Raw genomic sequence first — 12,433 nt, 5'->3', positions numbered from 1 at the left:
TAAGAAAATTGTCTCCACGAAGGATATGTCCAGGAAAATGACAAACTTTCGCTCTAACTTTTTCACATTGACTTACTTCCTTATTGAAGACAGTAACTCAGTCTTATAACCGTCCACATTTAAATTACTGAGAGAATTTTTGCAGTCTAAAAACTGTGCTTCGTGTTTTTAAACTGACATTAAACGTGGATGCTTTTATCGAGGCGTTTTCTCGCGATTTATACAGCGTATAACGCTTTCGCAATTTTTCCGAACCGTCTAAGCGGCTAATACAGGCACTGAAGAAAATCGCTTCGCTTACTTTTAATTATTCAGTGCACAGTATAGGGTCTGCGGAGCTTGAGTGAGGGGAACGTGCTTCAGAAAGACTGCGAAGGACTGAATCGGGATTCGAGACACGTGTGAGCCTTGCTAGTCCCTTGTGAGGTGGGCACCGGTTACAAAGTTATGCCTAATTCACTCAGCTCACTGCCCAGCTGTCCACAGCTACAGCTGAGACGCTCACGTTAGTGGCATGCACATCAGTCCTTACTGTGGTTACACAGAAAATTCGCTTTAATTAAATTTGCTTCGTAAGGGGAGAGGGCGTGCCAGCATCCAGTTCTTATATAGTGGCTATTCAAAAAAGAACGGTTAACGAGGCTGTCAGGCCTGGCAGCCTTCGTGGTAAAGACCCAGAGGGGAACGTTATGTGACAGGCATGAATATAATTCTCTCGTTTCTTTTCTGACCGACACTACATCACGCAATACAAATACAATGAGGCGATATCCACATATACAAATGGCGGTAGAATCGCTTACACTAGGTATAGAAGGGCAGTACATTGACGGAGCTGTAATTTTTATTCAGGAAATTCATGTGAAAAAGTTTCCAACGTGACTATAGCTCCACGACGGTAATTAACAGACTTTGAACACGGAATGGCAGTTGGAGCTAGACACATCAACCATTCCATTTCGAAAATCGTTGTTGTTGTTGCGGTTTTCAGTCCTCAGACTGGTTTGAAGCAGCTCTCCATGCTACTCTATCCTGTGCAAGCTTCTTCATCTCCCAGTACTTACTGCAACCTACATCTTTCTGAATCTGCTTAGTGTATTCATCTCTTGGTCTCCCTCTATGATTTTTACCCTCCACCCTGCCCTCCAATGCTAAATTTGTGATCCCTTGATGCCTCAGAACATGTACTACCAACCGGTCCCTTCTTCTTGTCAAGGTGTGCCACAAACTCCACTTCTCCCCAATTCTGATCAATACCTCGTCATTAGTTATGTGATCTACCCATCTAATCTTCAGCATTCTTCTGTAGCACCACATTTCGAAAGCTTCTATTGTCTTCTTGTCCAAACTATTTATCGTCCATATTTCACTTCCATCGATGGCTACACTCCATACAAATACTTTCAGAGACGACTTCCTGACACTTAAATCCATACTCGATGTTAACAAATTTCTCTTATTCACAAACGCTTTCCTTGCCATTCTCAGTCTACATTTTATATCCTCTCTACTTCGACCATCATCAGTTATTTTGCTCCCCAAATAACAAAACTCCTTTACTACTTTAAGTGTCTTATTTCCTAATCTAATTCCCTCATCGTAACCTGACTTAGGAATCCAATATTCCGAGATCTATATTGTCAATAGTGTCTCGAGAGTACCAAATTTCAGGCATTACCTCTCACCATGGACAATGCAGTGCCGACGGCCTTCACTTAAAAACCGAGAGCAGCGCCGCTTGGATAGAGTCGTCAGTGCTAACAGACAAGCGAAATCGCTTGAAATAACCGTATAAATCAATGTGGCACGAACGACGAACGTGTCCGGTAGGACAGTACGTCGAAATTTGGCGTTAATGAGCTATGGCAGCAGACGATCGAAGCGAGAGCCTTTGCTAAGAGCAAATCGCCTGCAACGCCTCTCCTGTGCTGGTGGTCATGTCGGATGGACCCTAGTTTCTGGGAAGCCGTGACCTGCTCAGTTGAATCCATTTTTCGGTTGGTAAGAGCTGATGGTTGGATTCGAGTGTGTCGCAGACCCCACGAAGACTTGTCAGCAAGGCACTGTGCAAGCTGGCGATGGCTCCATATGGTGTGGGATATGTTTACATGGAATGGGCTACGTCCTATGGTCCAACTTAACATCATTTTACTCGAAATGATCATATTCGCCTATTTGGAGACCATTTGCAGCCATTCGTGGACTACATTTTCCCAAATAAAGATAGAATTTTTATGAATGACAGTGGGCCATGTCACCGGGCCGCAATTATTGGCGACTGGTTTCAATAACTTTCTGGACAATTCGAGCGAATGGTTTGGCCACCCAGATCTCTCGAGTTGTATCCCATCGAACAGTTATGGGACATAATCGAGAGGCCAGTTCGTGCACAAAATCCGGCACCGGCAACGCTTCAGCAGTAATGGATGGGTTTAGAAGCAGCATTGGTAAACATTTCTGCAGCGGACTTCCAGTAATTTGTTGAGTCCATGCCACGGCAAGTTGCTGCACTGCGTTAGGCAAAGAGAGGTCCGACATGATATTAGAAGGTACTCCATGACTTTTGTGGAATACATCAGTACACTGCGCAGTTACTCACTACAGCCATTCGTGAGATTCATGCATCGGATAATAGTCCACGAATCGGAAACAGTAAAGTCTTGTGGCAGACTCACTGAAGAATTTCCGCGTTTAGTGCACATTCATTCGGTCACGTGATTAACTTTCATTTTGAACTTAAAATCAGGTGAGGGAACCAAGGAGATATTTGGAAAAGGAATTGTGGTTCAGGGAGAAGAAACAAAAATCGAATAATCTGCCTACGGTATTGTAATTTCATTGTCGACGGCAAAGGTTTTGGAAGAACAGTTGAGCGGAATGGATAGTGTCTCCGAAAGAGGTAAAGTGGCTGCAAGGTGAACATAAATTAAGACAGAATGGAGTGTAGTCGAATTAAATTAGGCGAAGCTGAGGGAGTTAGTTTAGAAAATGAGACTCCAAAATAACTGAATATTACCGACGCGAAGAGGGTATAAAATACATATCGAAGATAGCCACAGAAGACTCTCTGAAAGGGACCGATCCCTTTAACTCTGAATGTAAGTTTAAGTATTAGAAAGTTTTTTTTTAAAAAAAGTGTTGTTATAGAGTAATGCAGAGGTTTATATGGACATATATGATAAATAATGAAGTGGGACGGAATCTGAGGAGAAAAATGCATAATGAAATTAAATGAGCATGTGGCACTGTTGGCCGGGAGGCCCCATCCAGGGAGGTTCGGCCGCTCAGTGCAGGTCTTATATCAGTCGTCGCCACATTGGGCGACTTGCGTACCGGTGATGAGGATGAAATGATGATAAGGACAACACAACACCCAGCCCACAAGCGGAGAAAATCACCAACCCGGCCGCGAATCGAACCCGGGCCCGCTTGCACGGGAAGCAAGCACGTTACCACCGAGCTAAGCAGGAGGACAATGCGTAATGACAGTACTTTATTAGAAGATGCGTAAGGTTGATAGCAATATTTTATTTGGTAATGGAAGAAAGTATGGGGAGTGAAAAATCGTAGAGCAGAGATCGAGGTTCGAATACATGAACTACATCTACATCTACATGACTACTCTGCAATTCAATTAAGTGCTTGGCAGAGGGTTCATCGAACCATAATCATACTATCTCTCTACTATTCCACTCCCGAACAGCGCGCGGAAAAAACGAACACCTAAGCCTTTCTGTTCGAGCTCTGATTTCTCTTATTTTATTTTGATGATCATTCCTACCTATGTAGGTTGGGCTCAACAAAATATTTTCGCATTCGGAAGAGAAAGTTGGTGACTGAAATTTCGTAAAAAGGTCTCGCCGCGACGAAAAACGCCTTTGCTGTAATGACTTCCATCCCAACTCGTGTATTATATCTGCCACACTCTCTCCCCTATTACGTGATAATACAAAACGAACTGCCCTTTTTTGCACCCTTTCGATGTCCTCCGTCAATCCCACCTGGTAAGGATCCCACACCGCGCAGCAATATTCTAACAGAGGACGAACGAGTGTAGTATAAGCTGTCTCTTTAGTGGACTTGTTGCATCTTCTAAGTGTCCTGCCAATGAAACGCAACCTTTGACTCGCCTTCCCCACAATATTATCTATGTGGTCCTTCTAACTGAAGTTGTTCGTAATTTTAACACCCAGGTACTTAGTTGAATTGACAGCCTTGAGAATTGTACTATTTATCGAGTAATCGAATTCCAACGGATTTCTTTTGGAACTCATGTGGATCATCTCACACTTTTCGTTATTTAGCGTCAACTGCCACCTGACACACCATACAGCAATCTTTTCTAAATCGCTTTGCAACTGATACTGGTCTTCGGATGACCTTACTAGACGGTAAATTACAGCATCATCTGCGAACAATCTAAGAGAACTGCTCAGATTGTCACCCAGGTCATTTATATAGATCAGGAACAGCAGAGGTCCCAGGACGCTTCCCTGGGGAACACCTGATATCACTTCAGTTTTACTCGATGATTTGCCGTCTATTACTACGAACTGCGATCTTCCTGACAGGAAATCACGAATCCAGTCGCACAACTGAGATGATACCCCATAGGTCCGCAGCTTGATTAGAAGTCGCTTGTGAGGAACGATGTCAAAAGCTTTCCGGAAATCTAGAAATACGGAATCAACTTGAGATCCCCTGTCGATAGCGGCCATTACTTCGTGCGAATAAAGAGCTAGCTGCGTTAAATGGATGCTAGACTGCAGTAGTTATGCGTAGATGAAGAGGGCTGCACATGGTAAACTATTGTGAACAGCTACATCAATCTGCGTACGACCGCAGTAACAACAATATTGGGATGGAATTCTATTCCATCACGATGCTTATCTTGCGGTTTGAGCTTCAAATAACACTGGCCCCGAAGCAATAGGCGACAGTAGTACCATTCAAGTCAGATGGTGAGAAACAACAGCAGTCCCTTCCCAGATTACCTGTCGGACTACGGGTGAAGAGGTGACGCAGGAACCACAGAGTCGAGTGTGTGACTGCAGATACTTCGTTCCGCCGTATTTAAGGGGCTCGCTCCAAATATAGCTCGCACCATTACACAAGAAAACAGGCCACAGCAGCGTGTTGTTTGCGAAGGCAGCAGACGAAGGGTGTTGCGATAGCCGTCACTTTCCCTTGGAATTACCGCTGAGGCTGTGTACAGCACCCCCTACCTAGCAGAAAGCGGCATTAAGGTACAGAGTAAGAGAGACAAAAAAATGGAGTCCTTACGTGATAAAGCAGGTCGTCCTGCTTTGAATGGCTCTCTAACGCTCAGCTTTTAAATAACAACTGCGATATCGTAAAACTACCGTAAACGAAATAATGAAATTCAGTTTCGGTTTCCAATGACGTAGTAGGCTTCTTTCCATTTACTTTCTCTTCAAAGAAACACTTCACGTCACCCGTACGGCAAACCTGAAACATATCGGGCAAAGTAATCTGAAAAAGAACAAGACGATGCGGTTAGCGTTTGTGTGATGGCAACTTGTCAAACATTTCTTTGTTTTACCTTGGTTAGCCTTCTCGAAATACGAATAGGTAATGTAAGTTCACAGATTGTTTTCTAGAGATTTTGCAACGCTAATGAATTATAACTTGTTACGTACTTCAGTCTAAGCTGCAAGTGATCATGTACAGTTTAGGCCCTCAGAGCGTCTTCAAGTCTTACAATCAGTTAGTTTCTTACATTGCAATGAATCACATTCGACGTCGTTAATTGGTAAGTCTATGACAGAATACCAGTATTTTAATATCAGCATTTTAATATCGACTGAAGATGGACTTTAACAGCCTGAATCAGTCATGATTATTTATGAATCTCATAGCTGTGACTGGAATAAGAAATCAGTTATAACAAACAGGGGGTCAAAATTCACTCTATAAAGATTCCAATTCGTTCCATCTGTCGCTGATTACTGATGTGTATAAGACACGCAACTAGTAAAATCACATAGCATTTCATCTTGTTCTCTTCCGGAATTACCTGTCTAGGATATGGTTCTGACTAAACTGTTACTAAGAGGCAAACTGTATTTTTTTCATTTCCCATTGTGTTAACTAACCATGAAAGTTAAATTTGTTTATTATATTGCTCAATGACTAAAACTGATAAAAATTAGCTTCGAGAACATGCCATTTTCTGGAAATTTTAGGTAATGTCAGGAATAATTGGCACTGAAAAAGTTCTTAAAGCATAGACGATGAAATTCCACAATAGCTGCTGATTTGTGCAGTGTTCTGTCATCATATGGAAGGAACTTAAGTGACAATTTCAAAAATCCATCGTCTGCTGATTGACTTTGAAAGGAACGAAGCGCGTTCTATCTATGCAGGAAAGGAGGCAGTTCGTAAGAGGTCGTAAGCTTCCTGGACGTTGCAACCATTTCTGGGTAATGGAATATCATTAAGGTTCTATACAAACAACAATGGAAGCTGCTTTGAACTGATGGTCTTTAATCGTTCTATTTACTGAACATAATAGCACATGACGGCTAAGATCCATTTTCATTTCTTATATGTACGTCTACATGACTACCTTGCAATTCACACTTAAGTACATGGCAGAGGGTTCTTCTAACCACCTTCAGTCTATTTCCCTCCCGTTCCACTTTCTAACAGTGCGTAGGAAAAGCGAACACTTAAATTTCTCCGAGCGAGCTCTGATGTCTTTCATTTTATTATGATTATCGTTTCTCGTCTTAGGCCGGCAGCTGTTTATACTAGACGTCCTACACACGGCCGGAGGATAAGCGCTGCGCTTTGCCGTGAATCTTTGAAGTCCGGTGTTGGTATATAAGGCGAGCGCATTCGTGTCTTTGGGGCCTATGCTGCTGCCAGCCAGCCCCGGATGGGAAATTGAAAAAAAGAAAAAAAAAACGTCTCTGGAGTGGCCTGGATCGGACTGCTGCACAGGCAAATGCATTGAACGCCAACATGTCTCCACGAATAGATATCATCGGCGTTCAAGACATTCAGTACATGTCAACAGACAATGCTGAGTTGACTAGTACATCTGGTGATAAGAAAAATCAAATGCCTGTTAAATCTGTGGTTGCTCTATTATACTTGATGGTCCATCAGTTTGTAGGATGTAATTTGAATTTTAGTTTGGATGTTAATGATACATTTTCGCATGGTAATGATCAGTTTACAGCAGCTTCTGTTAGGGGACATATTTCTGTAAATAATGTTCCTGGTCTTCAAAGAGTTTTTCTGAAAGCGATGTTATTGCTTATCACTCTCTGTTCTCGTTTATCTTATTTTATTATGATGATCATTTCCCCGTATGTAGATTGGCGACCGTAAAATAATTTGAGATTCAGGGGAGAAACTTGTTGATTGAAATTTCGTGATAAGATATCGCTGCAACGAAAAACAATTCTATTTTAATGATTGCCATCCCACCCGCTAATCATGTCCGTGACACTATCATCCTTACTTCGCGATAGTAAAAAAATGAGCTCCTCGTCTTTCAACTTTTTCGATGTCCTGATAAGAGTACCGTGTAGCACAGCAGTACTCTAGCACAGGGCGTAGTGTAGGCAGTCTCTTTAGTAGACCTGTTGCATCGTCTAAGAGTTCTGCCAATAAAATGTAGTGTTTGGTTTGCCTTCCCCTCAACATTATTTTCGTGATCGTTCCAGTTTAAATTCATCATAATTGTAATTTCTCGGTATTTAGTCGAATTGGCAACGTTTAAACATGTGTGTTTTATCGTGTAACCGAAATTTAACAGATTTCTTTTGATACTCGTGTGGATTACTTCACATTTTTTTTTTCAAAACTTAGAGCAACTTTTCTTGCAGAATCATTTTACACTTGGTTTTGATCTTTTGACGACGTTACTAGTGGTATATGACATTATCATCTGCAAATAATCTAAGAGATCTGTACAGACTGTCTCCTAAGTCGGTTATGTAAATATATATTTTAACCAAATAATCAAAGCTCGGGCAAACTGGGGGAGTTGATCCTACATAAGCTATGCGTGGCTGCTGAATCACAGAAGTCACTTCCCATGAAACTTCACATCATCAATAAAATACAAGTCAGACACAGTGAATCACTGTAAGTTGCTTCTAACTCCAGCGTCTCATAGTAACGGATGTTAGACAATCAATTGTATTTTGTACTTGACTTTATAGAATGAGGTGACGTAATTGTAGGACCCGACTCGTATTCGGGAGTTAGACGGTTCAAATCCCCGTCCGGCCATCCATATTTCGGTTTTCCGTGATTTCTCTAAATCGGATAACGGTAAAGTCAGAAGATTCCTTTGAATGGCACGGCCGATTTCCTTTTCTATCCTTGAACAATCCCCAGAGCTTGTATTCCGTCTCTAATAACCCCGGCATCGAAGAGATAGAACTACAGTTTTTTGTGGAGCAATAAGGCTTGCATTTCAAGTACCACGGTTACTTTTCTTGTGAACTCAAGTGATTACTCCTGTTCCATGATAGTAGACAGTGTCATGATTGGATACTACGAGGAAATATGATAATGAAGTATTTGTTCGTTTCGTCCGTCGGAATTGCTGATGATGTGGTAGATGTGGGACATTAGATGTTTCGGATGTGCAGAGATGCGCACACGCGCGCGCTTGCCTGTGTGTGTGTGTGTGTGTGTGTGTGTGTGTGTGTGTGTGTGTGTGTGTGTGTATGTGTGTGTGTATGCATGCTGACGGGGTGACGGGGTGGGGGAGGAGGGGGGAGGGGAGTTACAAATGATTAGGGAAATGAAATAAAGTCGAAGGACAGAAACCAGACGTCGCATTAGCGTTCTTCCGGAACAGTACCCAAGTTATTGTTCTGATCAGAATGACGGGTCACCATCCACAGTCTTATTCAGTGAGAGGCCGTGGACAGAATGATTATCAACTGCTTCGACATAAGGTAGCTTGGTGACCAAGACATTTTTTGTTCGCCGGCCGCGGTGGTCTCGCGGTTCTAGGCGCGCAGTCCGGAACCGTGCGACTGGTACGGTCGCAGGTTCGAATCCTGCCTCGGGCATGGATGTGTGTGATGTCCTTAGGTTAGTTAGGTTTAAGTAGTTCTAAGTTCTAGGGGACTAATGACCACAGCAGTTGAGTCCCATAGTGCTCAGAGCCATTTGAACCATTTTTTTTTTAGTTCGACTAAACAAAGTGCGTACTTGGCAAGAGGGCAGCACTGTGCCGTGTTGTTCTTGATGAGGTCTGAGGCATCCTACTGGTACACTAGTAGCAAACAAAAATAGGTAGCATCAAGTATCAGATCTCACGTTTGGTATTGATCTACTGTCCAAGAGAAAAAAACACAAAAATAAAATATTGCAAGTCAAGTGGTTCCAAAATGCACCATTAATCTTCCAGGCACACACTTCGATTGATTAGGCCGCAAACCACTGCCAATTCTCATATCGACAATAAATTCACGGTAACAGTTACTTTGCTTCATAAGTATTCAGACAGTGTGCACTCACCTTCTCAAGCAATTTAGTGAGCTGGGACGCGGAGGCATGTTCCACAGGAGTATTATTCTACACAGCCATCACCTGTTGTAGGACAATGTAAACACATCAGTATTGCAGCTCTTGGAAAAAATGGTTGAAATGGCTCTGAACACTATGGGACTTAACACCTGAGGTCGCCAGTCCCCTAGAACTTAGAACTACTCAAACCTAACTAACCTAAGGACATCATACACATCCATAACAGAGGCAGGATTTGAACCTGCGACCGTAGTGGTCGCGCGGTTCCAGACTGAAGCGCCTAGAACCGCTCGGCCACCGCGGCCGACTAGCTACTGGAAAAGGCGGGGTGTTAGTGCACTCTTGCACTCGTATTTCCAATTAGTTTAATTTTCGTGTATTTCTGCTGCTGTATTTGGCTTACATGTTCGTCATATAGTGGGAAACGATACAAAAGATTTACATGTTTGCACCTGTTACTGTCCTTCAAAATATTCACTAGCGTTGTGTAGAACCCGTTGCTAGCTATGTGGAATGCGTAGTATACCGTTAGCTTTATGACAGAAAGGGCTCTCATCAAGGGAAGTGTCCAGGCGTCTCGGAGTGAACCAAAGCGATGTTGTTCGGACATGGAGGAGATAGAGAGAGACAGGAACTGTCTATGACATACCTCGCTCAGGCCGCCCGAGGGCTACTACAGCAGAGGATGACCGCTAACTACGGATTATGGCTCGGAGGAACCCTGAAAGCAACGCCACTATGTTGAATAATGTTTTTCGCTCCACAGGACGTCGTGTTACAACTCAAACTGTGCGCAATAGGCTGCATGATGCCCAACTTCACTCCAAATATATATGGCGAGGTCCATTTTTTCAACCATGACACCATGCAGGGCGGTACAGATGAGCCCAACAACATGCCTCATGGAACGCTCAGGACTGACAGCACGTTCTCTTCACCGATGAGTGTCGCATATGCCTTCAACCAGACAATCGTCGGAGAGGTGTTTGGAGGCAACCCGGTCAGGCTGAACGACTTAGACACACTGTCCAGCGAGTGCAGCAAGGTGGAGGTTCCCTGCTGTTTTGGGGTGGCATTATGTGGGGCCGACGAACGCCGCTGGTGGTCATGGAAGGCGCCGCAACGGCTGTACGATACGTGAATGCCATCCTCCGACCGATAGTGAACCATATGGGCAGCATTCTGGCGAGACGTTGGTCTTCATGGACGACAATTCGCGCTCACATAGTGCACATTTTGTGAATGACTTCTTTCAAGATAACGACATCGCTCGACTAGAGTGGCCAGCATGTTCTCCAGACATGAACCCTATCGAACATGCTTGGGATACATCGAAAAGGGCTGTTTATGAACGACCTGACCCACTCAGAGGGATCAACATCTAATTCCCGTTGAGGAGTGGGACAATCTGGACCAACAGTGTCTTGAAGAACTTGTGGACAGAATGGCATTACGAATATAGGCATGCATCAATGCAAGAGGACGTGCTACTGGGTATCAGAGGTACCTGTGTGTACAGCAATTTGGCGCTCACCACCTCTGAAGGTTTCACTGTATGGTGGTACAACATGCAATGTGTGGTTTTCATGAGCAATAAAAAGGGCGGAATGATGTTTATGTTGATCTATATTCCAATTTTCTGTACAGGCTCCGGAACTCTCGGAACTGAGGTGATGCAAAACTTTTTTTGATGTGTGTATAAAGAAAAATTTAATAAATATTTAAAACTAAAAAACAAATAAAAACGATAACTTAGGTAGGGGGACGGAGGAATAAATAGCAAACATGCCAAAATAATGTCCCTAAATTCTTGTAGAATGATAGATAAAGGCTGACAGACATTTTCTCGCTGCATATCCTGGAAGTTATAATTACGCAAGTGTCTGGTAGCTTCGTAATCTTTAACTGGGTAACAGCCTCCAAGTCAGGGCAATAGGCCAAAGCACAGGACAAGGCGCGCATACGACCCTGAACACAATTTCAGATGTACTCAAGAGTAATGAATAGCAATTCCTTCCACTAGGGAACTATGTGAATGCCACGGAAATAGGCAGAACAACTGGATGATTTATTCAAGACAAAGTGTCACAAATTAAGCAACTCAATAACGATTAGGTTCACCTGTCAAATTGACAAAATCCCGAGCTGCTTAGAGAGCAGTGTCCATGGTCCACCAACATTCTCAACTGGGAAGAGATCCGGCGACCTTGCTGGCCAAGGTAGGGTTTTACATGTACGAAGACAAGCAGTAGAAACTTTCGCCAAGTGCAGGTGGACATTATCTTGCTGAAATGTAAACCCAGGGGGCGTATAATGTCGTCGTCTTACCACTATGCTGTAAGGGTGCCGTGGATGACAACCAAAGAGGCCCTGATATGAAATGAAATGGCACCCCGATTCGTTCACTGAACACAGTTCCCGTCGCAATGTTCTCTCGCCAACAGGTTGGGATGGGCGGACCTTCATTTACTGCCTGCAGCAGTTTCTGTCGGGTCTGGAAGCAATTTTGATTCACAAGCAGAGAAACGTTTCTCCAGTCCCTCTCAGTCAGGATCTTTGTCCGACCATAAGTGCCTTATGTCTTGTTTCGTCCGTTAAACCACTGTTTATGGACACGTTCAAAAGTCCGCGTGAAACACCAAAAATTCCAGCAACTTTATCGCACCGCGAGGCCAGAGGTACAGCTAAACACGATTTCCCCTTCGCCTCTGTCACGTGCTTACATTTATCCATGTTTACGTACAATGCCCGCTTTAAACATAAGTCTGTCACTGATCGCTAAAGCCTTATGCTCACGTAGAGGCAGTGCACACGCGGTTGAGCACGTAATTCGATCGCTTCACCATCTGTAAAGGCTCAACGATTAATCCATGTGAGATGATTAATTTTTTGCCCGGTGAACTTATATTAC

General features: G+C 43.4%; 2 protein-coding genes across 2 annotated transcripts in view; one reads left to right on the top strand and one right to left on the bottom strand.

The window, feature by feature from the left end:
* Positions 1 to 5,011, bottom strand: part of LOC126277968 (uncharacterized) — a 199,771-nt gene extending 194,760 nt beyond the window's left edge. The window contains exon 1 of the mRNA XM_049977621.1: positions 4,995 to 5,011. The gene's annotated coding sequence lies outside the window, so the exon portion shown is untranslated. The remainder of the gene's footprint in view (positions 1 to 4,994) is intronic.
* The window catches only part of LOC126277969 (mitochondrial basic amino acids transporter-like), a 241,652-nt gene that overhangs the window by 6,381 nt on the left and 222,838 nt on the right, over positions 1 to 12,433 (top strand). The window lies entirely within an intron of this gene.

The sequence above is a fragment of the Schistocerca gregaria genome, chromosome 6 (assembly GCF_023897955.1).
Source record: "Schistocerca gregaria isolate iqSchGreg1 chromosome 6, iqSchGreg1.2, whole genome shotgun sequence".
Taxonomy (NCBI): domain Eukaryota; kingdom Metazoa; phylum Arthropoda; class Insecta; order Orthoptera; family Acrididae; genus Schistocerca; species Schistocerca gregaria.
This window is presented reverse-complemented; position numbering and strand designations above follow the sequence as displayed.